This window comes from Pelodiscus sinensis, chromosome 11 (genome assembly GCF_052426305.1).
Source record: "Pelodiscus sinensis isolate ZL-2025 chromosome 11, ASM5242630v1, whole genome shotgun sequence".
Lineage (NCBI taxonomy): Eukaryota > Metazoa > Chordata > Testudines > Trionychidae > Pelodiscus > Pelodiscus sinensis.
In genome coordinates, this window is record NC_143062.1 from 5,142,327 (window position 1) to 5,169,992 (window position 27,666).

Genomic DNA, 27,666 nt, shown 5'->3' on the forward strand with positions numbered 1-27,666 from the left:
GGGCAACTGGAGGACAGTGGTTGTAATGTTGGCTGGATGCCCCAGCTCTGAAGGCAGTACTCTGCCAGAAGCAAAGCAGAAGTAAGGGTGGCAATACCATATCCATGCTGCCCTTACTTCTGCAATGCTTCTTTCAGCACTGGGCACCCGGAGATTGTCACCTGCTAAGATTTAGCTCTGTAGGCAGCAGTGAAGAAATAAGGAAAGCACAGTTCCATATCATTCCATCCTTACTTCTGTGCTACTGCTGGCAGGAGTTCTGCCTTCAGAGCTGGAGTCCTGGCCAGAAGCCACCACTCTCCAGCAGTCCAGTTCTGAAGGCAGCACACTGTCACCAACAGCAGCACAGAAGTAATCCCTACAACAACCTTGTGATCCTTCACACGACTCCTTTTTGGGTCAGGCCCCCTATAATTACAACGCTATGAAATATCAGATTTAAATATCTGAAATCACGACATTTACTACTTTAAAAATCCTATGAGTGTGAAATTGACCAAAATGGACCATGAATTTGGTAGCGCCCTACTTATTAGCATTGAAAATATGTCCTGAGCAGGGATGTAAAAAACTCCCCCAAAAGTTAACCAGTTAAACAATGTATTTAACCAGCCGCTGGTCGTGGATAGGCAGGCTGCTCTGGCCCTGGTTTGCTGCAGCACGGCAGGGGCTGCTCTGGCCGTGGGGGCTGCTGCATCTCGGTCCCATCATGGCCAGCAGAGATTGCTATGGCCTGGCCCCGCTTTGCTGTGGGCAGCTGCTCCAGCCTGGCCCAGCCATGCCGCTGCTCCAGCCACACCAGTCATGGTGGATGGAGTCCTGCCAGGTAGGCTACCATAGGTAGGGGGCAGGTGTCACTGGTGGGGCCCTCCAGTTAACCTGTTACCCAGGAAGCATGCTGGTGAGGCATATACTTACTGAGTAATCAGTTAACCTTTACCCTAGTCCTGGACACACATTTTGCAATTCCTCCATCCTCTTCCCCCCTCCCCCCCCCAAAAATACATGAACAGTAAGGAAACATCTATAAAAGGAGTATCAACGACATAAATATAAGTGCTTAGTTTTGTTCTGGATTCATACCCTGATGAATGACAGAATCTGTGACATGACTTGTCAGTTGGGATGGGCATTTTCTGCTGTACCTGAGTAATAGTTCATCTCTGGGAGAATGGGCTATAACGATTTGGATGTGAGCTCCACATTAGAAGAACTCAGAGAGGTTAGGAATATGACAGAAATCTAAATGACAAACTACAGAATATGATACTAATAAATTGAAGGGCATGAATTCACTTTCATACAAAATACAGAGAAATCTGGGATTCATGGTATCACAAAACCAAGTATACATTTACAAAAAAAAAAAGCAGGTCTTTGTGTTGCTGCACAAGCAACATTAAAAATATCTTGGTTAATAACGAGGTGAAAAATATACCCCCCCTAGCTTTTCCCTACTAAATTTTTCAAATGTTTCCCTCGAACATCTCATGACAACAGGAAAAGCAAGACACAAAGAAACCAAAAAACAAAATGAAAAACAAACAACTCCCCCACATCCTTCCCCTGACATAATCAAACAAAAAACTAAACCACAGAAACAAAAGAAAACATGCAGAAAATAGAGGGGACTTATTCTCCAGGGGTGCCATGTTACAGAAAATGCCATTTTCCAGTCCAAAGCATTTATTTTGTTAGAATGATATTCCCTTAATAGGAAACTCTCTGGTATACAGACTATTATGCTGTCTCTCATATTCTGAAGTCAAACAGAACTCCAAACTCAAGTGGATTTGATGATCTGCTGATGCCCTAATTGTACTTTGCGGAGAATATTAACCACAGTTATAATTATAATACAATTTATTTTTTTATGGCATAAATTGAGTTCTCTTTCACTACATCTCTGAAACTAACTTTAAGATACATACCTTTTGTCTGATACCTGCAAATTGTCTTTCAGAGCACAGAATCCTTGTCACTGAAAAGGCAAATCACAGTTGGGTTTCCAGTAGAAATTATTTGGAGTTTATCAATGAAGGAGACTCACTGACTATGAAAATATGAGTGGTTACTATTGAACTTAAGGGGTTCACAACTCTTGCATATAGTTTTATGAAAAAATGATGTTATATACTGGAATTTCAACTAATCTCTTCCATATATAAAGGTATTTAGAAATTTCATACCCATCTAGGACAACTTCTCTTTTGAAACTCTAATGTGAATTAGAATCTCAAATTAATTTAAGAAAAAACAGTGCTTCTAGATCACATGAAAAATACTTAGAGCCAAATTATCATCGGATTTGCAGTGGAGAATACCACCCATTTCAATGAGATTGTGGAGGGTGGAGGCCATCAGTCAGCAATGACTTTGGTCCTTAGGATAAATTGGAATTTTGACTTATTCCAGAGAAAAATCAGGGAAATAGCAACTAAGAAAAAATAAATATATGCATAGAAAGGAGAGGTTACTTACCTGATTAAGTTACTGGAGTTCTTCAAGATGTGCTTCCCTATGGGTGATCCATGTGAGGACTCGTACACACCCATGCACTCTTGATTGGAAATTTTTGACAACTGTGTTGGCAGGTCTGTGCCCACAGCCCAGATACCCATCTGTTCCAACATGAGTGTATATTGGGAGGAATGAATCTACCGCCATTTTAGATCCTTCTCAACCATGAATATTCAACAAGAGACTTAGAGGTTGAGCTTGGATAGTGGAGCACCCACAGGGAAACATAGCTTGAAGTATTCTAGCAACTGCATGAAGTAACTACTCTTCCTCCTTTGAGTAATAGCCCTTTGAATGCTCAGGAGCCTCCCAACCAGTACCTTAATCATGAAAGTATTCAATACGGATCATGGAACAGCATCATTGGAAGCAGGATCAACTCTGGAAACAGGCCGAAGAGAGTAGTGAGGAGAGAAGTGTGTGAAGACAACCAGGTAGCTGTCTCACAGATGTTTGAGACAGGTATATTCTTCCAGAGTGTCACAGATCAAGCATTAATTGAATGATGAATTACCTCTTGTATGAACCCTTTTTATAGCAGGATAGGATGCATCCAGAATCTGTACCCTTTCTACACTAGTCCCCTAGTTCGAACTAGGGAGGCTAATGTAGGCATTCGAAGTTGCAAATGAAGCCCGGGATTTAAATATCCCGGGCTTTATTTGCATCTTCCTGTCTGGTGGCCATTTTGAAATTTCACTAGTCCGGACTAACTGCCCGCAGCTACACACAGCAGGGACCTGGTAGTTCGAATTAAAGCCCTAATTCGAACTTCCTGTTATTCCTTCTGCAAGGAGGTTTAACGGTAGTTTGAATTAGGGGCTTTAATTCAAACTACCGGGTCCCTGCTGTGTGTAGCCGTGGGCAGTTAGTCCGGTCTAGTGAAATTTCAAAATGGCAACCGAACGAGAAGATGCAAATAAAGCCCGGGCTTTATTTGCAACTTCGAATGCCTACATTAACCTCCCCAGTTCGAAGTAGGGGGCTAGTGTAGACATACCCAAATAGAATGCTGTTTTGAGGATATTGTACATCCTTTAATTCTTTGCATAATTGAGACAAAGAGCTCAGGGGAACCTTCAAAGGATCTAACCATGTCCTGGTAAAAAGTGAATTTTTTTTATAAGCATTGTATGGAGGCTTGTTTCTTCTCTTCAGGAAAGAGGCCTGGGGAGAAGTACCACTAAGTGAATCTCCCAATCCATGTGGGATTCTGAAGAAACTTTAGGAAGTGAGTGTGTGCTGTTGCCTTATCTTCATAGAACACTGTCTCTAGTGGTGGATTAGCCATCTAAGCTTCCCTACTCTCCTGGCCATGGTGATGGGTACAAGGAATAAACTCTTGAGGAACAAATAAAAGAGGGAACAAGTTACCATAGGTTAAAATGGAGGTTTCCTCAATGCATTAAGTACCAAGATGAAGTCCCATAGTTGACTTGACTCCCTAAAACAAGGGGACAGATTAAACAGGTCTCCGATAAACCTTCAAGTGCCTTGATGGGTGAAAACTGAAAACCTTTTGATAGGGAGAAGGAAAAGTGTGATGGCAGCTAGAGGAACTTTAATAGCTCTCAGCAGTAAGGCCTGGTCTTTATGCTGAGTAGGTAATCAACAATGTGAAACTGGCAGTAATTTAGAGGTATAGACTGGCAATTGCCCCCAGTATGGATGGGTTTGCCGAAAGGTTTTTCTTGTTTTGGGTTTCCTAACGTTAAGCAGTATTGTTTGTACCCCAGGGCATTGGACTTGTTCTATCCCAGAGAGCCCTGGTAGGTGAAATGCCAAGATGTTAGGGGCGAGTGACAGATCCAAACTCCTGGGTGTAGTCAGTCACCATCGGGGGAAGGAGCCAGCAGGGACATACAAACCAGCTCTGGAAACCATGTTTGTTTGGGCATGATGGTGCTATAGGATGGTGACTAGTTTCTCTTATTTTACTTTGTTGAGGACCTGAAGCAAAAGAGGTGGAAATCCTCCTTCTGAGGACAAGGGTGGGAAGTAAGGAAATATTATTTGCCCTGGCAGGAGAAGATGACTTGCTTGCTCCTCTGCTGCTATACCTGAAGAGCCTGGAGATGGAACGCAGATGTCTCCTTAGGTCCAAAGGGGCTGCCCGATCACGACCCCACACAAAATCAGACCACAACTGGATGACTAGCCAGGAGAGGAATGGAATCCCTTGATAGCTGGTGCAGCTGCCATCACCACTGATTTTTTTTAGCAAGATTTTTGACATAAACCCTCATGACAGTGTCTTAAGTAAACTAGGGAAATACGGTCAAGATAAAGCTTACTATAGAGAGGGTGTACAACCTGTTGAAAAACCACAGTCAAAGAGTAAATGCCAATAGTTCACTGTCAAACCAGGAGAACATATCTTTCAGGATCTCACAGATCCTGGTCTGACCCCTAGTACCAGTCAACATTATTATTAATGACTTAGATAATGGAATGAAGAGTATGCTAACAAAATTTGCCAGATGATTCCAAGCTAGGAGCAGTTGCAAGCACTTTGGAGGATAGGATTAGAGTTCAAAAAGACTGTGACAAATTAGAAAATTGGTGTGAATTTAACAAAATGAAATTAAACAGAGAAAGCAAAGCATTTCACTTAGGAAGGAACAATCAAATGCATAACTACAAAATGGAGAATAACTAGGTACTAGTACTGCTGAAAATGATCTGAGGACTGTAATGGATCACAAATTGAGTATGTGTCAACAATATGATGCAGTTACAAAAAAGGCTAACATTCTGGTGTGTATTAACAGGAGTGTTTTAAGACAGGTGATGTGATTGTCCTTTCGCTCCTCACCACTGTTGAGGCCGCTGGTGGAGTATTGGGTCCAGCTTTTTATACTTTAGAAGAGATGTGGACACGGAGAAGAGAACCCAAAGAAGAGCAACAAAGATGATAAAAAGTTTAGAAAACCTGAGCTATTAAAAAAAGCTGAACAAACGGGGCATGTTTTGTCTTGAAAGGAACCTGATAACAGAGCTCAGCTATATTAAGATCTTTTATAAAGAGGAATGCAATCAATTTTTCTCTTTTCCCACTGAAATTATGTCAAGAAATAATGGGTTTAAATCTATACCAAGGAAGACTGGGGTTAGATATAAGGAAAAAAATTCTAACTACAAGGGTAATTAAACTCTGGAATAGATTTCCTAGGGAGGCTATGGAATCCCCATCATCAAAGGATTTTAATACATCGGACAAATACCTAGGTCTAGGTTTACTTGGTCCTGCCTCAGCACAAGGAGCTGGACTTGATTATTTCCCAAGTTCCTTCCAGTCATACATTTCTATTATTATATTGTGGAGGGACAAGCAGGATAAAGCAGGCTGTGGGGTAGAAACTGATACTGTCTGTGCAACATTGTCAACCTACATGGTCCTGCTTTTATATTACCCTTTCCTTTAATACAATGGTTCCCAAACTTTTCGGCATCATGTCCCCCCTTTTTGATTTTTGAGAAAACCTCATGCCTCCCCTCCCCAAAAAATAGCAGCAAAACTTGGGGTGGGATTGACGGTGTGTGTGTGTGTGTGTGTGTGTGTGTGTGTGTGTGTGGGGCTGGGTTGCATAGCACCCCCCCTGGAATTTCTTCACGCCCCCCAGTTTGGGAACCCATGCTTTAATAGGAGAACTACTAAATAAACATGGACAATGAAAATGATTAGTAAAAGACTTATCTTCACACCAGTATTGAACTTACATGGTAGGAGAGTCTGATGCGACTCTTTAAACTGCTTTAGATTTTTTGTTGATCAGTTAAATTCAACATCTGTTGGGTTAATAGGTCTTTTGTGAATACTTTCTCTATATGACCTTGCTTACAAAACTCCTTATTTAATCTTTCCCCTTTCCCTTTTTAATCTTTCCCTTTTCTCTTTCCTTTTTTATCTGTCCCCCTAGAGCAGTTTTAACAAAGTGGAAACCCACTTGTTCTCCTGTTGGTCTTATTTTCATTTCCAGAGTGCACTAGCAAGAATACTCTTTAACCAGCTTCTGGCTTGATAGATGAACTTTATTTTAAACTGTCAGCATTTTTTCTTCTAATACATTCAGATATGACTTTTATGAACACAAATTATTTGTTTCGTTAACTGTAGTGACTAACTCACCCATTAAGAATTAACTACCTACATGCTCTGTTGGACTACATTATTTGGAGTACACTAGAAACTGATTTCTCAAGAGGAGAAATGAAATAAACCCAATACACTAGTAACAGCTGTCTTGCTGCACAATTATTTTTTAAATCAAAACTGACTCTGTTCTGTGCACCCAAGCCTGCTGAAATGCTGCAACAAATGTACTATTTCTATGCTCTCCTAGTATTGTGTGACAAACCATACTCTGTAGCTCTGTAAGCAGAGAACGTTGCAGATGTGCTTCCGCACCTTAAAGGCTTCCAGTTGCTTACAAGCCAAACAGCTTGTTTTGGCTCACAGTCCTCTCTCCACCACATGGGACTACTTTGATCTTTCTGATTGTTATATGAATGCAATTATATTCATTTTAATGGATCAACAGGGAATGCAGAAAGAACACACTAATCCCACTTTGAGTGATGGTGTGAGAAGCTACTTTTAACAGTTTGATCTCAGGGCTGCAAATGTATTTAGTGTGCGCTTGAAATGGAAAAATGCACCAAGGCTGTTAAATGCCTTTTCTATAAAATACCTTGTACTATCACCAGAAGATGCCCTGCAATATTAAGATTGTTTCTCCTTCTCTGAAGCCCTAATTCCATGTTATCGTCAACCCTACACTTTCTTCACAAACTGCTCCTATTCTCCAATTAAAATGAATGAATATACATTTGCAAAATGATGCTCCCTCATTCCCATGAAACAGCATTATAATTTAAACATAACTTATGTGTTACAGAAAATCTGTTGATAAGTATACATTATACAGAATATAGCAGCGCTTGCAGTTACACCACTGTGAGCTGTGATCTTGGCAGATAACTCACATGAAGGCGTGTCAAGCCAAAACAGCATTTGATTCAGAAAACATTCTACTGTTGCAAAAAACATTGTGAGAGAGTCACTCTTCCTTCTGAATTAATGTCCACATCACCATCTTCAGAAACTGATTTTGCACTAGGTTTCTAGGGATGTTGGCTTTCAGATGATATTAAAAAGATGGCTGTAATCCAGGGATGTCAAAACATAGGGCCCAAGGAACAGATATGGTCTGTGTCTTTGACTTCCCATGAATTTTCTAGACAACATTGGAGTCCACACCACTGGAGATTGGGGGGGGGGGGTGATTTGTAAAGTGCACCTGTGTGTTGGGCATTAATTCCCCACCACGTAGACTCAGAGTATGCATTAACGTTGCCCTGGTTTCAAACAGAATTACATCAATGTATACTAAGGAATATTTAGTACATGTCAACAGGAGTTAGATCACAACACCCTCTTGAAGTCAATAAAGCAGGGGTGGGGAACCTTTTTTGGGTCAGGGGCCACTGACCCACAGAAAAATCAGAGGCTGCACACAAGCGAGAAACAAAAAAACCCACACCTCACCAGCGTGGGCTCCCCAATCCTGGGGTGAGCCCTGAGCCCCAGGTACTAGGCAAGCCAGGGGATGCATCCAGCCCCCAGGCTATAGGTTCCCCACTGCTGCTATAAAGCATACCCCTGTAGTCTAGACAAGATCTACTTTTTTTTTTTTTAAGATAACTGTGGTGAACTTGTAGTAGTCTCATGTCTACATGAGGTTGGGTCTGAATCCCAGTGAGTAACATTAGTCTGCACATTAGATCAAAGCAGTCCCATGTGGAGGAGGGAAGACTGAGCCAAAACAGATATACTTAAAGGGAACATACAGAAACCTGTTGGACAGCACTTCAATCTACCTAATCACTCTTTAAAAGATCTCCAGGTGGCCATCTTGTCACAAATAAATTCTACCAGTCAAATACACAGAGAAGTGCTAGAATTACAATTCATCGGCAAGTTCAATTCTCATGCTAATGGGCTCAACTGGGATGAGGGATGGCTGGGCCATTACCAACCTAACATTCGATGCAGGTACAAACAGCTCTTTATGCAGATTCTTGTGTTAGTATCCCCCCTATCTATTGACTCTGATCCTTATCTGCTTCATTTTAACTATCCAATCTTCAGGTACTTCCTGATTGCCTATTCTGCCTTCCTGTTTTCCTCTTTGATTTTTTCATAACCTCTGGTCCTTGTTTTTCCTTTTTTCCCCTTCTCTCCTATTTATTTTGGGTCAGCAGATCCTAAACTCAAAACTCTGGTGATCTGAAGAAGTGGGCTGTGCCCATGAAAGTTCATGATACCATCTACATGTTTTGTTAGTCTATAAAGTGCTACCAGACCGGTTTTTGTTTTTTAAGTTTATCCAAAACAAATTATTTGGCATGTAAGCAATTGGAAGATTTAATGATCAAATGGGACCGCTGGGCAGCAATTTAGCAAAATTAAACCATGCCAAGTGGCAGGATGTCAGGTCAGGCCTTCCCATATGAAATGAGTTTGACACTTCTGCCCTAATCAGTTGTCATCATGTAAGATACAATTGCTTTTTTTTTTTTTGCTTTTTAATAGTGAAAAAATTGATATTTGTTTATCAGTTTGTAAAGTACTTTGGGGGTCTTTAAAATATGATTATAGATGGAAATTTAAAAAGATTCCATGATTGATATTTTTTGTTCAGAACAAAACCTGCAATCTAAAACACAGAAGGACCGTTATATGAACCAAGAAGAGAAGAAGCAGAACACTATTGCTTGCAACTTCTCTCTTAAGTCTGACAAACTTTCTAATGAGCATTTTCAGAATGTCAATCTGAGGGTTTGGGATTTAAACTCAGGGAAGGGTGAAGAAGATTGTACTGTATAGATGCAGTGTGAGGACTGGCAAATGATTCTATTCAAAATAAACAGCTTATTACTCTGATCGCTCTCTTTATTTTGGCAACATATAACCCACATGCCTAAATATAGATCTCATTTTGTGTAAATTTGTGTACTCTTGCTACAATGTATCCATTAAAAAGCTATACTCTGGTATGCAACTCCATATACGTTCATTTGATTCTTGACCCCTTTCAGTTCCATAAACTTCATCCTAACATGCAATCTTTTGGCCCCAGGGAATATCCTTTCAAAAAGGCATACTGTGTTAAGATTTTATTCATCCAGAGTTGTCCTGGCCATAGCACGGTTTGTGGGTGGCTGCCCCAATCCCCATGCTTTAGAGTTTAAATTTGTTCTTCCCAGATCTGTACTTTTCCAAAACTTAATCATTAGCAATTTCTCTGGAAAACAGAATGCATCTCTATGGATTAAAACAAAAGACAGAACTATGTAGCACTTTAAAGACTATCCACTTCCTCAGATCAATATGTGGAAAAAAATTGGCACAACCATATATACCAAAGTGACACAATCAAAAAAATGAAGGCATGTGAAACTGACAAATCAAATTTTAGAACAGAGTGGGGGCGAGGGGGGAAGGTTGGTTTCTGTGAGGTAATGACATTAGTGTCATTGGGGAACCTATCCTTGTGATGGGTGAGATAGAGTCTTTGTTTAAACCCATACATAAAGTGTCAAATTTAAGCATGAATGACAATTCTGAAGCTTCTCATTGAAGTCTGGAGTTAAAATCTCTTTGAAGCAATATGAATGTTTTAAGGTCATTGAGGGAATGGTCAGTCTGGCAGAAATGACAAGCAACAGCTTCCTCTCTGTGAGAGAATCCTATGTCTGTTTTGTGTGCATTGATTCTTTGGCGAAGTGTCTGAGACGTTTGTCCAATGTACATAGCAGATGGACACTTTAGGCACATGATGGCATAAATTATATTTCTGGATGAACAGGAATATGTGTTCTTGATCTTGTAAGCGGCATGTTTAGGTCCAATAATGGTGTCAGCAGAGTAAATATGTGGACAAAGCTGGCAACGGGGTTTGTTGCAAGGGAAAGTTCCAGGGTCCTCATAGTTATTAGAGGAGTTAGGTGGCTCCTTCTGGTTCCCCCAGTTATACCTTCTGACATAGTTATTCTTCTGATAGGATAGCTAAAAACAGGGTGGGGATAGTGATAATAGAAATATGGAAGTTTATGTCTTTCAAGTTGAAGGCAGTGTACCAATCCTCTGGTTACAGGGAAGGTGTGATGTGGGCTAAGATGACCACCTGAAACTTGAACCTCTTGATAAAGGTCTAGAGTGGATCTGAGCCTGCTCTTAGTATTGGGAATAAGGGAATATTGGGAGTAAAACCTCTGCCCCTGAATTCCTCAGGGACTTCCTCTTCAGCACAGTGTGAGAGGAGATGCCTGGCCTGTACTAGACTAACAACAACAATGGATACGGAGAACATGATTGCAAGGCAAGAGTGTGAACAATCTCCAATGATTATCACTGGTGGTAAAAAGGAACTGAGATGGTGAGGTAGGTTAGGAGTTAAGGTCCCTGTAAGCTGTGCCTATGGACTATTTAAAATATATATTTATACCTAGGTTTTTCATTTGTACTGGGACAGATTGCACATCCACATATAACCTCAATATTGGTGGTGCACATAAGAAATTTCAACCCATCCAAAAGATAATTTAACTCGTCCAAGGATGGAAAATGTTAGAGGGAACACTGGTTGGGAGTGTCCTATACACTGCGTCTTGAGGGCGCCATGCCAGAGAGCTCCACAGCCACCCTGACGGGTACTGCTCAGGAAAATATTCTCCGACAATAATGCATGTGGTGCACACATCTGCCTATTGGAAGCACATGAGCCATCCCTCGAAGAGTAACTAGTGAAATGGTGTGATCACAAGATCCAAGAGAGTAAGAGTTGAATAAATGAGAAAGGAAAAGAGTTCTACTAGACCATATAAAAAGGTATTTTTATTAACATATTAATCTTTTGTTAAAGACTGCAATCCTCACCCCTTCCAAAAGATGTGAAGTGCTCACAATAAGCATTCCCTAAGATCACCCAAAGGTCTTCCAGAAAAGACCAGACTTCATGTTTCCATTTTGAAAGTTTGTATGCACTAGAAAGTGTCTGCTGGAGTATAGCAAGGGTAGAGCAAGAATTATTTTTCAAGTAGTTTATACCAATTTCCCAAATAAAATAAACTGTACTGGCAAAAGGACTTTCTTGTCTATAGATAATGTATCTACACTAGGGCTTTTTGCTGGTTATAAAAATTACAAAACACACTTCCATCCAATAATATTATACTTGCAAAAGTTTATAAAATCACAGAATCCTAGGGCTGGAAGAGGCCTCAGGAGACCAAGTCCAAATCCCTGCCTAAATCATCCCACCCAAGAATTTATCAAGCCGGGACTTAAAAACCTTTAGGGATGGAGATTCCACCCCCTCCCTAGGTAACCCATCCCAGTGCTTCACCACCCTCCTAGTGAAATAGTTTTTCCTACTGTCCAACTTAGACCTCTCCCACTGTTCCTTGTTCTGCCATTTGTCACTACTGAGAACAGCCTCTCTCCATCTTCTTTGGGACTTCTCTTCAGGAAGTTGAAGGCTCCTATCGAATTCCCCCCACCCCACTCTTCTCTTCTGCAGACTAAATAAGCCCAAATCCCATAGCCACTTCTCACAGGTCATGTAGGTCAAGTTTCTAGTGTAGACCTAGCTTAACGTTAAAACAAAACATTTAAAACCCTGTCAGATTTATGCACCATAAAAAGAAAAAAAAAGGTAACAAAAAGGAGCACAAGCCCAAAGAAATGTTTTTGACAGGGCACAATTAATATACACATATGCATGTACACACACACGGACAGAAAGAACCATTGGCAGGTCAATAGCTATTAATACAAGTCTGTGGAATTAGAGGTTGTTGCATTCTCACACACTTAGATTAGCTAGTAATCAGGATCTCTCAAATATATTCACTATATTCATTTTAGACCTTTATAAAGCGTTCTTAAACATTTCTCATCATCTTCTCCTCCCCCCATTCATACAGGTAGATAGATATCCAATGTTTAGGATATGAACACTTACTTCAGTGTTAATTTCAACAAAGTGATCTGGTATGTTTATGTTTTGAGGGAAAGACCTCAGACATCAGATTTCTTAAGGGAACAAATCAAATATTAAGTAAACATTTATGAAGAACTACTACACATTTTAAGTTCATAAATGCTTTTCCAGCCATAGATAAAACAAATAATTACTCGTTAGTGAACAGGATGTAGATTATAATCAAAATTTTATTGTATTACTGATGAAATTGTTGTAGTAAATACCCTATCATACAGTATCAGCTCAAAGTAATAGTAAATAAGGAACAGTTGAGCTATTTTGCTTTTATTCAATGAGCCTACATTTTCAAAATGTGAAATCACAACATGAATTCTTTAGAATAGTCAAGATTCAATGGTCACCAATTTCAGTAATATATTGTTAATTTCCAGCAAAATCCTTCCTATAACGATTTTGCAAACAGTTAATTATAGCAATTTTTAAAAACGTTGTCATTTTTATTACTGGTGTCTGTGTGCATTTAGTTGAATAAGTAGCACTTTAGCGAAAGATTTCTAAAAAAATTATATATTACTGGAAAAAGGTAGAAACAGTGAGAAGGGTACAGGTTAGCCTTTTGCTAAGTTCATGGTATGAAATTCAGGGCTCTGAGAAAATAATTGAACTAAAATATCATCACAATAGGCAACATGAGGAGAATTTCAATATCAGAATGGCCATACTGGATCAGACCAATGGCCTTTCTAGCTCAGTATCCTCTCTTCTGGCAGTAGCTGTTGCTAAACCCTTCAGAGGGAATGAATGGGCAATCACTGCAACTAGATGACAAAGGGGGATCATTCAGCTCTGGCAGTTAAAGGTTTAGGGGCATTTAGAGCATGGGGTGTGTTCCTGATTATCTTGGCTAACTATCATTGGTGGATCTATCCTCCATTAACTTATTTTTTTTAACCCAGTTATACCTTTGGCCTTGATAATATCCCTGGCAATAAATTCTACAGATTGACTCTTCTTTGCAAGAAGTAATCCTTTTTTATGTTAGTTTTAAATCCACTTCCTATTAATTTCATTATGATCTCTTGTTTGTGTTATGAGAGGGAGCAAACAACATTTTACTTTCTCCATACCATTCATGATTTTATAGATCCCCTACCACATCCATGCTTAAACGGCTCTTTTCTGAACTGAACAGTCCAAGTTTTTAAATTTCTTTTCATGTGGAAGCTGTTCTATAGTACTAAGCATTTTTGTTACCCTTCTCTGTACTTTTTCCAATACTAATATATATATTTTTTGAGATGGGACAACCAGAACTGCATACAGTATTCAAGTTGTACGCATACCATGCATTTATAGCAGCATTATGATATTTTCTGTCTTATTGTCCATCTCATTCTAATGATTCCTAACCTTCTGTTAGCTTTTTTGCCTGCTACTGTGCCTTTAAAAGATTTTCCATGATGATTCCAAAATTTCTTTTTTTGAGTGTTAACAGCTAATTTAGACCTAATCATTTTGTATATATAGTTGGGATTATGTTTTCCAACGTGCACTACTTTACACTTATCAACACTGAATTTCATCTGCCATTTTGTTGCCTACTCACTCTATTTTGTGAGACTATTTCCACCTCTTTGCAGTAAGCTTTAGATTTCCATAAGAATATCAGAAAGGCTACAGTGGGTCAGACTAAAGGTCCATCTAGTTTAGTTACCTGTCTTTGGACAGTAAGCAATGCTAGGTGCCCAGAGGGAATGAACAAAACAAATAGAACATGTAATCATTAAATGATACATTCCCTGTTGCCCATTCCCAGCTCTGACAGGCAGAGGCTAGGGATACCATTCCTGTCCATCCTGGCTAATAGATATTGATGAATTTGTCCTCTATGAATTTCTCTCTTTTTTGAATCTTGTTTAAGTCTGGGCCCTCACAAATCCTCTGGCAAGGAGTTCTAAAGATTGACTGCACTGTGTGAAGAAATACTTCCTTTTGTATATTTTAAACCTGCTTCCTATTAATTTCATTTGGTGACCTCTAGTTCTTATAAAAAACAACAAATTGTATCATGAGCTTTCTACATGTTTTGTTAGTCTATACAGTGCTACCAGACCATTTGTTGTTGTCTTTTTTGTAATAGACTAACTCGGCTACCCCCTGAAGCTCTAGTTCTTATGTTATGGGAGGAAGTAAATAACACTTCCTTATTTATTTTCTCCATACCAATAATGATTTTACAGATCACTACTATAAGCCCCCTCCCCTCTTGGTTGTCTCTTTACTAAACTGAAAAGTCCTGGTTTTATTAATATTTTCTCATGTGGCACCACCTCCCTAAGTAACCCATTCCAGTGCTTCAACATCCTCCTAGTGAAATAATGTTTCCTAATATTCAACCCAGATCTTCCACACTGCAACTTGAAACCATTGCTCCTCGTTCTGTCATCTGGAACCACTGAGAAAAGCTTCTCTCCATCATTTTTGGAGTCTCCCTTCAGATAGTCTATCAAATCCCCCCTCACTCCTCTCTTCTATGGACTAAATGAGCCCAAATCCCTCAGCCTTTCCTCATAAATCAATGTGCTTAATCATTTTTGTTGCCCTCTACTGGACCCTCTCCATTGCATCCACATCCTTTCTGTAACGGGAGGCCCATAAATGGACATAGTACTCCAGATGTTGACTCACCAGTGTTGAATAAAGGGGAATAATCACTTCCCCAGATCTGATGGCAATACTCCTACTAATGCACCCCAACATGCCATTCGCTTTCTTGGCTAGAAGGGCACAATGTTGACTCATATCCAGCTTCTCATCCACTGTAATCCCTAAGTCCTTTTCTACAGAATTGCTGCTTAGTCCATTGGTCCCCAGCCTGTAGCAATGCTTTCTATCCATCTTACTGTCCATTTATCCAATCCACATTCCCTTAACTTGCTGGCAAGAATATTGTGGGAGACCGTATCAAAAGCCTTGCTAAAGTCAAGGTATATCACATCCACTGACTTTCCCGCGTCCATGGAGCCAGTTACCTCATCATAGAAGCTAAACAGATTGGTCAGGCACGACTTTCCCTTTGTGAGTCCATTTTGACTATTCCTAATCACTTTCCTCTCTTCCAAGTGCCTCAAAATGGATTCCTTAAGTATCTCTTCCATGATTTTTTCCAGGAACCGAGTTAAGACAGACCAGCCTATAGTTCCCTGGATCGTCCTTCTTCCCTTTTTTGAAGATGGGCACTACATCTGCCTTTTTCCAATCATTCGGGATTTCTCCCAATCTCCAGAATTTTCAAAGGCCAAAGGCTCCTCAATGACATTTGCCAACTCCCTCAGTATCCTCGGATGCATTAAGTCCGGATCTATGGATTTGTGTACGTTTAGCTTTCCTAAATAGTTCCTAACCTGTTCTTTACCCACCACGGGCTGTCGATCTTCATCCCATTTTGCATCAGTCCGGGACCCCACCTTCTCCGTGAATACAGAGGCAAAGAAAGCATTGAGTACGTCAGCTTTCCCCACATCATCTGTCACTAGGTTACCTCCTTCATTCAGTAGGGGCCGCACACCCTCTCTGATCACCTTCTTCTTGTTAACATGCCTGTAGAAACCTTTCTTGTTATCCTTCACATCCTTAGCCAGTTGCAATTCCATTTGCACTTTCGCCTTCCTGATACCCCCCCGGCATTCTCGAGCTATACATTTAAACCCCTCCCTGGTCATTTGTCTAAGTTTCCACTTTTTGTAAGCTTCCTTTTTGTGCTTAAGTTCACCAAGGATTTCCCCTGTAAGCCAATCCGGTCTCGTACCATGTTTGCCTCTCTTGCTATGGATTGGGATGGTTTCTTTCTGTGCCTTCAATAAGGCTTCTTTAAAATACTGCCAGCTGTCCTGGACTCCTTTCCCCTTCATGTTAGCATCCCAAGGGATTCTGCCCATCAAAATCTGCTTTTTTGAAGTCCGAGATGTGTATTTTACTACTCTCTTTTCTTCCTTTGGTCAGGATCCTGAAATCTATCATCTCGTGATCACTGCTTCCCAGGTTGTCACCCACCTCTACTTCCCCTATTAGTTCCCCCCTGTTTGTGAGCAGAAGGTCAAGCTGCGCATGGCCTCTGGTCTGGTGGTCTATAGGAAACATCCATAATGACATCATCCTTGTTGCTGCTCCCACCTCTAAACTTAATCTAAAGATTCTCAACAGGTTTTTCTCCTATTTTATACTGGAGCACTGAGGAATCATACTGCTCTCTTACATACAAGTGCAACTCCATCTTTTCTCTCCCACCCATCCTTCTGTGGAGTGCCTTGCTATTTACCACTCTTCACTGAGAAACCTTTATTTCTACTCTTTGTTGCCTCTATTAAATACTTATTGGCCAATGATAAAATCTTTCCTATTATCCATGACTGCTTTCCTTGCTTAATCATGTCTTGTGAGGGACCTTGTGAAACTTTTTTGAAAGTCCAAATACACTGGATCACACTTATCTACATTTATCTTCAAAAAATATAACGGATTGGTGAAGCATGATTTCCCTTAATAAAAGCTGTGTTGACTCTTCCCCATGTTAATGTGTGTGTCTGTTTTTCACTCGAGTTTCAAACAATTTGATTGATACTTAAATTAGGCTTACTATCCTATAATTAACAGGATTGCTCTGGTGATTTTTTTAAAAATTGGTGTCACATTAGCAAGCCTCCAGCCATCTGGTATAGAAGCTGACTTAAGTGATATGTTATGCACCACACTTACAAGTTTTGCAATTTCATATTGGAGTTCCTTCAGCATTCATGGATGAATACCATATGGCCCAGGTGACTTCTTACTTATTATTGCAAAAGTCATCATTTAAAAATCAGAAGTAATGTCCTATTGAAAAAAGGGAGCATAAACTCTGGCAAGTTAAGTGTAAAAATATTATTATGCGGGTCTAGAAAGAATTTGAAGAACAGCTTGCCAAAAACTCAAAAAGTAAGAACAAAGTACTTTTTAAGTACATCAGAAGGAAGAAGACTGCTAACAATGGAGCCATTGAGTGATCAAGATGCTTATGGGGCACTCAAGGAAGATGAAGCTGTTGCAGATAAGCTACATTAATTTGTTCCATCGGTCTTTCCTGAAGATGATGTGAGGGAGATTCCCATACCTGAACCATTCTTTTCAGGTGACAAACCTGAGGATGTGTTCCAGACTAAGGGGTCAACAGAGGAGGTTTTAGATGAAATTGATAAATTAAACAGCAGAAAGTCACCAGGACCAGACTGTACTCATCCAAAAGTTCTGAAGGGACTGAAATATGAAATTGCAGAACTAAGTTGGCACACAAGCCATCATTTAAATCAGCTTCTATACCAGATAACTGGAGAACTGGTAACACCACCAATTTCTAAAAAAATCTCTGGATGTCTTATACACAACACTTCTGTTAATGGACCCCAAAATATTAGCCTTTTTGGCCACTGCACCACACTGTTGCCTCATACTTGATTTGTAATCCACTAGAACCCCTAAATGCTTTTCAGCAACATTACTGCCTAGCCAATTAGTCCCCATTTTGCAGCAGTGCATCTGAATTTTCCTTCCTCAGTGTAGTACTTTATACTTTTTAGTTTCATCTTGTTGACTTCTTACCTATTCTCTAATCTGTCAAGGTAATTTTGAATTTAATTTTTGTGCTCTAAAGTGCTTGGCTTAAAGCCCCTTGCGGTTTTGTGTTTTTTGAACATTTTATAAGAATACTCCCCACTTTGTTATTCAAGTCATTTATGAAACTATTGAATAATGTCAGACTCGAGATTTACTTTTGCGGGACTCCACAATGTTTGTCCTTCTAGTTTGTCAGTGAACTGTAGACAACTACTTTTTTAGTAAAAGCGGCGAGGAGTCCTGTGGCACCTTATAGACTAACTGAAGTGTTTGAGCATAACTGACGAAGTGGGTCTTTGCCCATGAAAGCTTATGCTCCAGCACTTCAGTTAGTCTATAAGGTGCCACAGGACTCCTCGCTGCTTTTACAGATTCATACTAACACGGCTACCCCTCTGATACTTTTTTAGTATAGTCTTTCAACTAATTGTGTACCCATCTCATCATAATTTCATCTAGGATGCATTTTTTAAGGTGCCTATGACATTGTGATGAGGAACTGTACCAAATGCTTTACTAAAAATCAAGGTATATTATGTTTACTTTGTCCTCCCCTGCCAAACTGCTAGGGCAGTAACCCTGCCATAGAAGGAAATTAGGTTGATTTGGCATATGTTCTTGAGAAATCCATTCTAAGTTTAATATAATTTTTTCTAATATCTTTCCTGCTATTAAAGTTAAGATGACTAGTTTATAAAAAACTGGGGCCTCTTTGCTCCCCTTTTAAAAGACAGGTAATATATGTTTGCCCTTCTCTAGTCCTCTAAGGACCTTCACTCATTCTCCATGAATTCTCAAAAGATAACTGCTAATTGTTCTATAACTGCTTCAGCAGTTTCTTTAGTATCCTAGGGTACGTCTAACACTAGCCCCCTAGATTGATCTAGGGAGGCTAATGAGGGCGACCGGAATTGCAAATCAAGCCCGGGATTTAAATATCCCGTGCTAGATTTCCATGTTCCCGGCTGGTCACCATTTTAGAAATTGACTAGCCCAAAGTAACTGCCCGCGTCTATACGCGGCAGTGAAATGGGATTCTGGAATAAAGCCCTAAATTGAATTAGGTGGTATGAGGTTTACCACCTAATTCGATTTAGGGGCTTTATTCTGGAATCCTCATTAGCCTCCCTAGATTGATCTAGGGGGTCAGTGTAGACATACTCTTAGGGAATGCCTACACTGCAAGGCAAAAGTCGAATTAAGTTACGCAATTTCAGCTATGTCAATTGCGTAGCTGAAGTCAAAATAGCTTACTTCGGCTTTTGGCACTGTCTACACAGTTTCACCTTACCCTTGTTCCTAATAGACGTAAGGAACTTCATCATATTGTGTTGCATGTCCCTTGTAAAGTGCAAATGATTTTTGCCTTAGTCTTCTTGATTTTGTGCTACATGCTTGTGCTATTCTTTTCTACTTACCCTTACTAATTTGTCCATATTACCATTTTTTGTAGGATTACATTTCCTAGTAAGAGCACCGTATGGTGCTATAATGGCCTCTTACTATTTCTTCTCTTTTCTTCACATTGCAATAATTTGCAATTTTGCCTTTAATAGTGTGTCCTTGAACAACTACCAGCTCTCCTAAACTCTTTTACTCCTCAGATTTTATTCCCATGGGACCTTACTGAACAGTTCTGAATTTGTTAAAGTCTGTTTTTCTGAAGTCCATTGTCTTTATTCTGTTGCTATTACTTCTTTCTTTCATTAGAATCATGAAATCTATCATGATTCTGGAAGGCATGATGTCTACTAAAAACATGTTTTCAGCCCTCAGATTTAAAAGAAAAAATAGTTTTCAAATTTGCACATAAAACAGATGAATGAATTACTGATACTTTTACATGCAGTCTCCTGTAATTCTAAAGAGAAAAATCTTCAGTCACCTCAGTCCACCTCCTGCTCTTGCAGACTAGTGTCTACACTGGAAAAAAAACACCCTACTACTACAACTAACAGCATTCAGTGGCAAACTCAAAAGAAGGAATCAAGGTCTCAGTAGAGAAGGAGAATCACCTACCTTCTGTTCTTTTTCTTGCTAGGAGGAGGCACTGTGGAATTATTTGCATTGCCCGTGCTACGTCACACCTGTTCTCCAGGGCTGTCAACTCAGTATCTTGTAGGGATCCCAATTTCTGTTTCCCTCTCCCAACCTTCTTCTCTCCACAAAGCAAGCCCAAGAACACATCCTTACAGTAACTCCTTACTACACTATACCATTAGCATATTTTAATTTTCTGTATGTTACACTTCTTAAATCCATTCAGGAAAATTTCAGTGGAGAATATGATAATTGGCGTATACATATTACATAAGCCCAGTTATAAATGTCCTATAAAAGTTTTTCTATCTTCGATTTCCTTTGCTAGCAGCATAAAATCAGCAAATACTGTTTTATGTATCAGAGTTTTCTGTAAAAGAAGCATTCAAATGGTGACCTAGACTGAGTTTGCAGGTAAGAATGTATGAAATAATTTCAAATAGTAAATGAGATGATATAGGAGTTTTGCGATGGCTTAGGAGACTGTAACTAATTTTCATATTGCAAGGATGTATGGTATGAGGGCTAATTATCTAACAAGTAATGGAAAGCTCTACTGAACAATTATGGGAAAAGCACCAGATGTCATTATGATAAATATCTGCTGTAGAGTTGGTTATTGAAGTCATATTCCCAGGGGCTGTACAATGGGAATTCCAATCTACTTCTGAACCCAGTCCTTTAAAATTGCTTTGCTTGTTTTGGCCCTAGGCTGCAGCTTAGAAATGATAAAATAAGTTGTTTCATACTTAATTTTAAATGATGGTGATTCAAATGCCAGTGTCAACATGTCAAAGTGCTTGGGGCTACAAGGGAAAAAAGAATACCTGCAGCTAGAACTAGACAAGTGGGAACAGACATTCTCTAGCCAATCAAAGAACAGCCTTATCTCATCTCATTATGTTTTCTATTTTCTATAAGTCAGCTGCATTTAGTAATTGTTGCTTTGGCAGTCATTTTAAATCAAGTGCAGTATAATTATTCTAACATTATAGGTGAAGATGTGTTTCCAGGACCATCTTAAACCCTTTGTTATATGCTCTATGTTAGTGTAAACAGTATTTCTTTCATATTATGTAAAAGGAAATAAGAATTAAGACAACACTGTAAATAATGTTTCATTAAGACAAAAATAAAAAATAAAAAACAAAAAACAAACATTCAATGATCCCTTACAAATAAAAGATTTCCCCCCTACTGAAAGCACCCATTTCTCTCTAACTTCATTTCCAATGTACAATATTCTTTGTTTTATTCTTGAGGTATGTGACGGGTCGGAGCTGCCCCACTTAGACGGGGCCAATCCGCCCTGCACTTCCCCCGCGGTTGCGCACCCGTTCCTCGGGGCCAGGCAGGAGACACGGGCTGCTTGTGCATGCTGCTCTGTAGCCGTGGCCCAGCTGACCAGTGCGGGGGCTGGTAGCCGGGGAACCCTGCACATCGGGCTATGTCTGACGTCAGGGGACATCCTCGGCCCCGGGTCAGCAGGTGATGTCAGGAGAAAGTGACCCAGGTAGGAAGTTAAAAGGGGGGTAAGGGAAGACACAAGAGCGGGGGAGGAAGGGTAGATAAGAGATGGGCGGATGATGGTGTTGAGACGTTGCAGTACCAACACCAGTGGGGTAGGAAGCAGCCCAGGGCGGGGCAGCATAGGATTTGCCAGCGGGCTGGTGCGTTTCAGGTATTAACTCCACCCGCCGGACAGGATGCCACTACAGCCTGTCTTTAGGGCCCTGGGCTGGTGCCCATGAGAATGGGTGGGCCCAAGCCCCCCTACCTCACCCTCCTGAACAGAGAGAAAGGAGGGACAGTAGCATCATTATCGATTTCGCACAATGAGAGAAGCGATATTGCAGGGACCTGACTCTGCCCATCCTGGTATAGGAGCCAAATGGAGAGACTCTCAGGGTGGGAGACAAGGGTCGCTCTTGTACAAGGTACTAAACTAGAAACTCAGAAATGCCCCACAATTTTTGGTTTAAAGGAACATGTGTGAGCCTGTCTGGATGAAGAGTTGCATGTAGGTGGCCGTGTTTTTCACTTCAACTGGAGTACATTATAGAGGAAGAAGTTTATCTCCCATCAATGCAGGAATTATATTTATGTCCAGATAATTTAAAATGTACTATCTTCAAAGCAACAACAAAATTCATATGGGTAGATTTCAGAATCCTGACAAAAGGAAGAAAGCACAGCAAAATAGACACCCCGGACGTCAGAAAAGCAGATTTTGACTCCGTTGGAGAACTGATGGGCAGAATCCCCTGGGATGCTAGCATGCGAGAGAAAGGAATCCAGGAGAGCTGTTTGTATTTTAAAGAAGTCTTATTGAAGGCACAGGAGCAAACCATTCCAGTAAGCAGTAAGAATAACAAATATAGTAGGCAACAAGCTTGGCTTAACAGTGAAATCTCTGGTGAGGTTAAACACAAAAATGAAGCTTACAAGAAGTGGAAATGTGAACACATGACTAGGGAAGAGTATAAATATATTGCTTGAGGATGCCGGGGTGTACTCAGGAAGGCCTCAGGAATTGATGGCACCGTCAATTTGCTGTTGACCAGGTGGCTTCTGGGTGTTGGCTAAATGTCTGGCATTGGACTCGATGGTCTGGGTGGAGCTCATGATGTTGCCATGGGATTAGGGGGTAGAAGAGTGGCTCAGTGTGGGTTGCCTTCCCCGTGTTTGTCCTTCCTCTGCTTTGGTGAGCACCATCTGTTGGTGTGCTGCTTTTTCTGCTTCTCATCACCAGAGATGGGGAACAGTGCCAGGAAATGCATGCTGCCAGAGGAGTGCTTCATACTGAGGACAAAGTGCTCTGTACAAAACTGAGGCTCTGAGATCAATTGGAGTGATTAGGCTCTGAGATCAACTGAAGTGAGTCTTCCATTAGAACAGCCTTCATTTTGATCTCTCTCTGCTTTTTTTGTACAGGATCAAAAGTCCTGACAGATCTGGCACTGCTCTCTCAAGTGAGTTTTTCCCAAACACTTCAGAAACTGGATGTGGGTTCAATATAGGTTTGCCACAGGGACAATGACTGAAGCCTGGGAACTAGAGCATGCCTGAACCTGGGGGCAAAGAGAGCCCTTTAATGACAGGGAGACAGATTTCTAACTATTTAACCTAACACTATCTACTAATTTTTTTATACATCAATACACATACTGACACACACACATATACATACCCACACTAAACAAACTATGCTTAAAACTAACTACAAGAACAGACTACAAAAACTACTGAGACAAAGCCTTGCTATGGGTTGCGGGTATGCCTCGGCCATTGGGCCCCTTGCTATACAGCAAAGTTTTTGCTTTATTATGCCCCATGCAGGTTGCAGGTTCCAGGATGGCTGATGAGGCAGCGTGTGCAATTCAAATTTTTCTGTAGTCCAGAGAGATTACTGAGGAACTCATGAACCAGAATAGCACCTACTGCTTCTTAAGTCACCCCAGAACCTATTTGGGACATAGCAAAAGCATCTGGGAGGAAACACTTTTCCCTGTGATGGGTTGGGCCTGGGGAGGGGAGGAGAAGACACAAATTTGTCTATCCTGGGTTTCCTCCCTGGAGCTGACCATTCTGGGGCTTCTCCAGCTGAGGAAGGGCCCTCCAGGCTGTGGCTGACTTGAGGCTTCTTCAGACAGGTAGGGAGTACTTGGAGCTTCTCTGGGGCGTGTGGGGCTCCAGGCATGGGAAGAGGACAGAGAGCCTCACACCTCTGGTTGCTGAGAAGGGCATGTGGAAGGGGCAGAGCCAGGACCGAGAATCCCCAAAGGGGGGGCTTCACTTACTGCACATGAGACTTACTCAAACAAGAGTGAAAATTTCAATGATCCCCTGGTGCGTCTCAAATTTAGGACATCTGCTTCTCAATACATTTTGCCTCTAGGCAAGAGATCAGCTGTCTTCTTCACAGATGAATGAAATACCATTTCTTGGATAACCATAAGAAGACTTTTAATTTCTTACTGAACCCATATTAATTAGTGATCAAAGTAGGAAACCTGTCTTAGAATCTGCTTGTTTGGGGTTTAATACTTCATGGTCTTCCAGGGAACAAAGGCCTGTGTCCTTTGACTGGGAAAGTAAGATAAAGATTTTTTTCTTTCCTGTGAAATGGGTTTCTGGGATTGAGTTCTAGTAGGCTTCTCTCCTCTCAGTAGCTGGCAAACAGACCTATCAAATGAGAATTTTCTGATTACCAGGGCTCACTAATGACCCTCCCTCAAGGATCATGTGGATTATCCACTTGAATTAGAAAAGATTATGTAATCTAATTAGTAAAGTTAGAGAAAATGATAGACATCTTGGAAAGCAGCTGAGTTTCTAGGGTGCAGTAAAAACCAGCCAACTACCTAATCAACCCACGTAAAAATCCCACTTTCTGAGTTCTGAGCTCCAACAGTCCATAGTAGCAAGTTTTAATTTGAAATGAATCAAAGTTATGAACTGGAAGACGGGATGGATCTCACCGGATGATATGTAGGCATGAATTCACCAAAGGCTTCTGTACATAGTGTAGCAATATGCACTTTAGAATTGTGACTGCTAAAGATCACTAACATGTTATGCACTAATTAGTCTGTGTGCACCCTGTTAGTATGAACTAAGAGTTCCTCAGTGATCTTCACCACAGTATTTTGAAACAATAGTTTGAGACAGTACTATGTCAAAGTACACTAGGGAACTTTTAGTGTGCATCAGCATGGTCTAAATGGATCAATTAGTGTGCAAAATACCCCCATAGTATGCATTGCCACATTTTGTAGACATGCCCCAATATTTTGTTTTCTATAATCATCGGTAAGATGACAGTTTTCTGTCTATTGCTGTTCCGTGCTGTCTCCATTTTTAGATGGAAAAATATTATTCTATAGGAGATCTTCACTCCCTCGACATTATAGCCATCTTAAAGACACACCTGTGTTATACACACAGTCTTTTATTTGGAAAAAGAACCAAACAGTATGCTTCTGGAGTATATAGGTCACTGCAGTAAGTTGTGCTATAAGGGAACAAGAGTTAGCATCTTTAAATAGATGATTACTAAAACAATCAATTGTTACATAATATTTTGGGGAGGGAGAGTAAAGAATGGTGGTATGGAAAACTGCTAACACAACAAGTAATATAAATACATCTATCATTTTAGAAGAGTCAGTATATTCAATGGCTTTGATTCTACAAGTGACTTAGTGTGTTGAGGTCTGCCACCCAGTTTACCTTCTCATTCTTCTCATGGACCAGAATTACTTGCGGTTTTAATTATCATATCTCAATTAAATTATCTAAAAAAACCCTGAGTAGTCCTGTGGCACCATATATATATATGACAAGAAGCAATGTGCTGAAATCGCAACAAGGAAGGTTGGACATTAGGAAAAACTGTCAGGGTGGTTAAACACTAGAATAAATTGCTCTAGAGGGACTGTGGAATCTCCATCCTTGGAGATATATAAGAGCAGGTTTAACAGACATCTATCAGGGATGATCTAGATCAGGGGCCAGCAGCCTTTCCGAAGTGGCAAGATTTAACCCTTCTGCGCTGGACCACGCCGCTCTCCCGGTAAGGGGGAGGCACTCTCTCCACTGCGCGCCCTGCTTGGTCTCCTGCCCTGGGCTCTGCTCCCATTTCTCCTGTCGGGAGGGGAGGAGCAGTATGCGCACGCTTCCACGCAGGCCAGATCCGGTGCAGAGCCTCAGAGCTTCTCTTCCCTCCCACAGGAAGCCAGCACGGGCTCCAATCTTACAGGAGACATGATGCTGGATCGCCAGCATGGGCTCCCCATTGTGACTGGAGGGGGGGGGGAGCTTGTTCACCGTGCGTGCCACTGAAAATCATTTTGTGTGCCACTTATGTACGTTGCCAACCCCTGATCTAGATGGTGCTTGGTCTTGCCATGAGGGACCTTGTGAGGTCCCTTCGAGTTCTAGTAGAGTCAGTCAGTCAGTCTCTCTCTCTCTCTCTCACACACACACACACACACACACAGATGCCACAGCACTTCTACTTAAAGTTACATGTTACCCCTCTGAGCATGTAAAGTCTTGAAAACAACAGTGTAATAAGGCGATAGATCTCATGATTGGGAGGGACTGAAAAAGAACACACCATTTCATCTTAATGTGAAATCCCACAAATCAATCAACAAGAGAGGAACCTGAATTAAGAACAAGAAACACTGTGACTTGTTTATAGGATTACTATTCAGAACTTGGAAAAGTCGATTTCCTAGTCCAAGGAAAAAACTGTTAAAAGTGTCTAAAGTCAATTTTATTTCTAGTTCTACAAAATAAGTTCCTCACTGTGATAGACCGAGCCAGGCCACAGAAACCCTGAATAAATGGATTTTTTAACATTTCCATATTTCAGAAATTTTACACGATAATAGCGCAACCCGTTCTGAAGCTTCACTGAATAACTGTAAAAACTAGTGCATCCTTTTCCAGTGTTTATTGATTACACAAATTCAGTCTTTCAGAGCTCAGTGAAGTGTTGCATTCACAAAACACTGCATATATGTTCACTGATGATTTTTCCACTTAAACCTTTGCAAGAACGCCAAAGGTCCATTTAAAATACGGGTATTAGAAGCTAATGGGTTTGTAAAATATCCTTTCTTGCTTCTAATGTATCGTATATGCTTATCATCCTGAAGCTTTGGATAACAAATACAGCATAGCTTACTTCCTTAATTATAGTTTCTAAATCTCTGCTAAAGATTACCATTTGATCTGGAAAAACTAAGCGCACTCTCATTAAGATTCAACGGGCCCTAGTTCAATCAATATTTAATGTTTCATGTAGTGAGCATAAGATATGAACATTCAGCCTTATTTCCCAAAGCATTTATAAATTAAATGGACTGTTAAACTATGCAAACAGCTTATTGAACAAAACAGTGAATATGTAAAAAGGTTTTCCAAAATAGATAATACAGTATTATATGGTTTCATCAAATACTTGCAAATGACAGAGAACTGCTTGAAATTACACTGTACTTTAGTGTGTCTTATTTAATATAAGTATACTGTACTTATACTTATATTATAGAGGCCTTCACAGAGAAAACTTAAAAAAAAAATAAACCAAGCATAGGGGAACTACTGTACTTAATATATATATGATTTTTGTCAAGTTTATGTCTAATCAGTTCTTAATCTCTCTGAACAATAAGCTATATGTTTCATTACACAGGCTAGCCACAACTAATATTGTGACAAAAAAGAGAGAGGTATGCATTTATTTCTAATTTCATTTTATTTCCACTTCAATAGTGGGGTTTGAAATCAAAACACTAGTTTAGTTTAATAAACCTCCTAGCATTGATAGCACAGTATTTCCGTGAGTTTATGTTGGCAGAGGATTACCCCTCCCCTGCCAGCCCTACTTTCCATCCTCCCCCCCTCCCGGCTGGTCCCTTCTCCCCCCTGCCGA

At 40.4% G+C, this 27,666-nt stretch overlaps 1 protein-coding gene across 10 annotated transcripts in view; it reads right to left on the reverse strand.

Moving 5' to 3' along the window:
* Nucleotides 1–27,666, reverse strand: part of ATG7 (autophagy related 7) — a 193,603-nt gene that overhangs the window by 25,207 nt on the left and 140,730 nt on the right. The window contains exon 1 of one of the 10 annotated variants that reach the window (XM_089781018.1): nucleotides 20,199–27,056. The exons of the other annotated variants lie outside the window; for them this stretch is intronic. The gene's annotated coding sequence lies outside the window, so the exon portion shown is untranslated. Of the gene's footprint in view, nucleotides 1–20,198; nucleotides 27,057–27,666 lie in introns of those variants that run through there. 10 annotated transcript variants of the gene reach the window in all.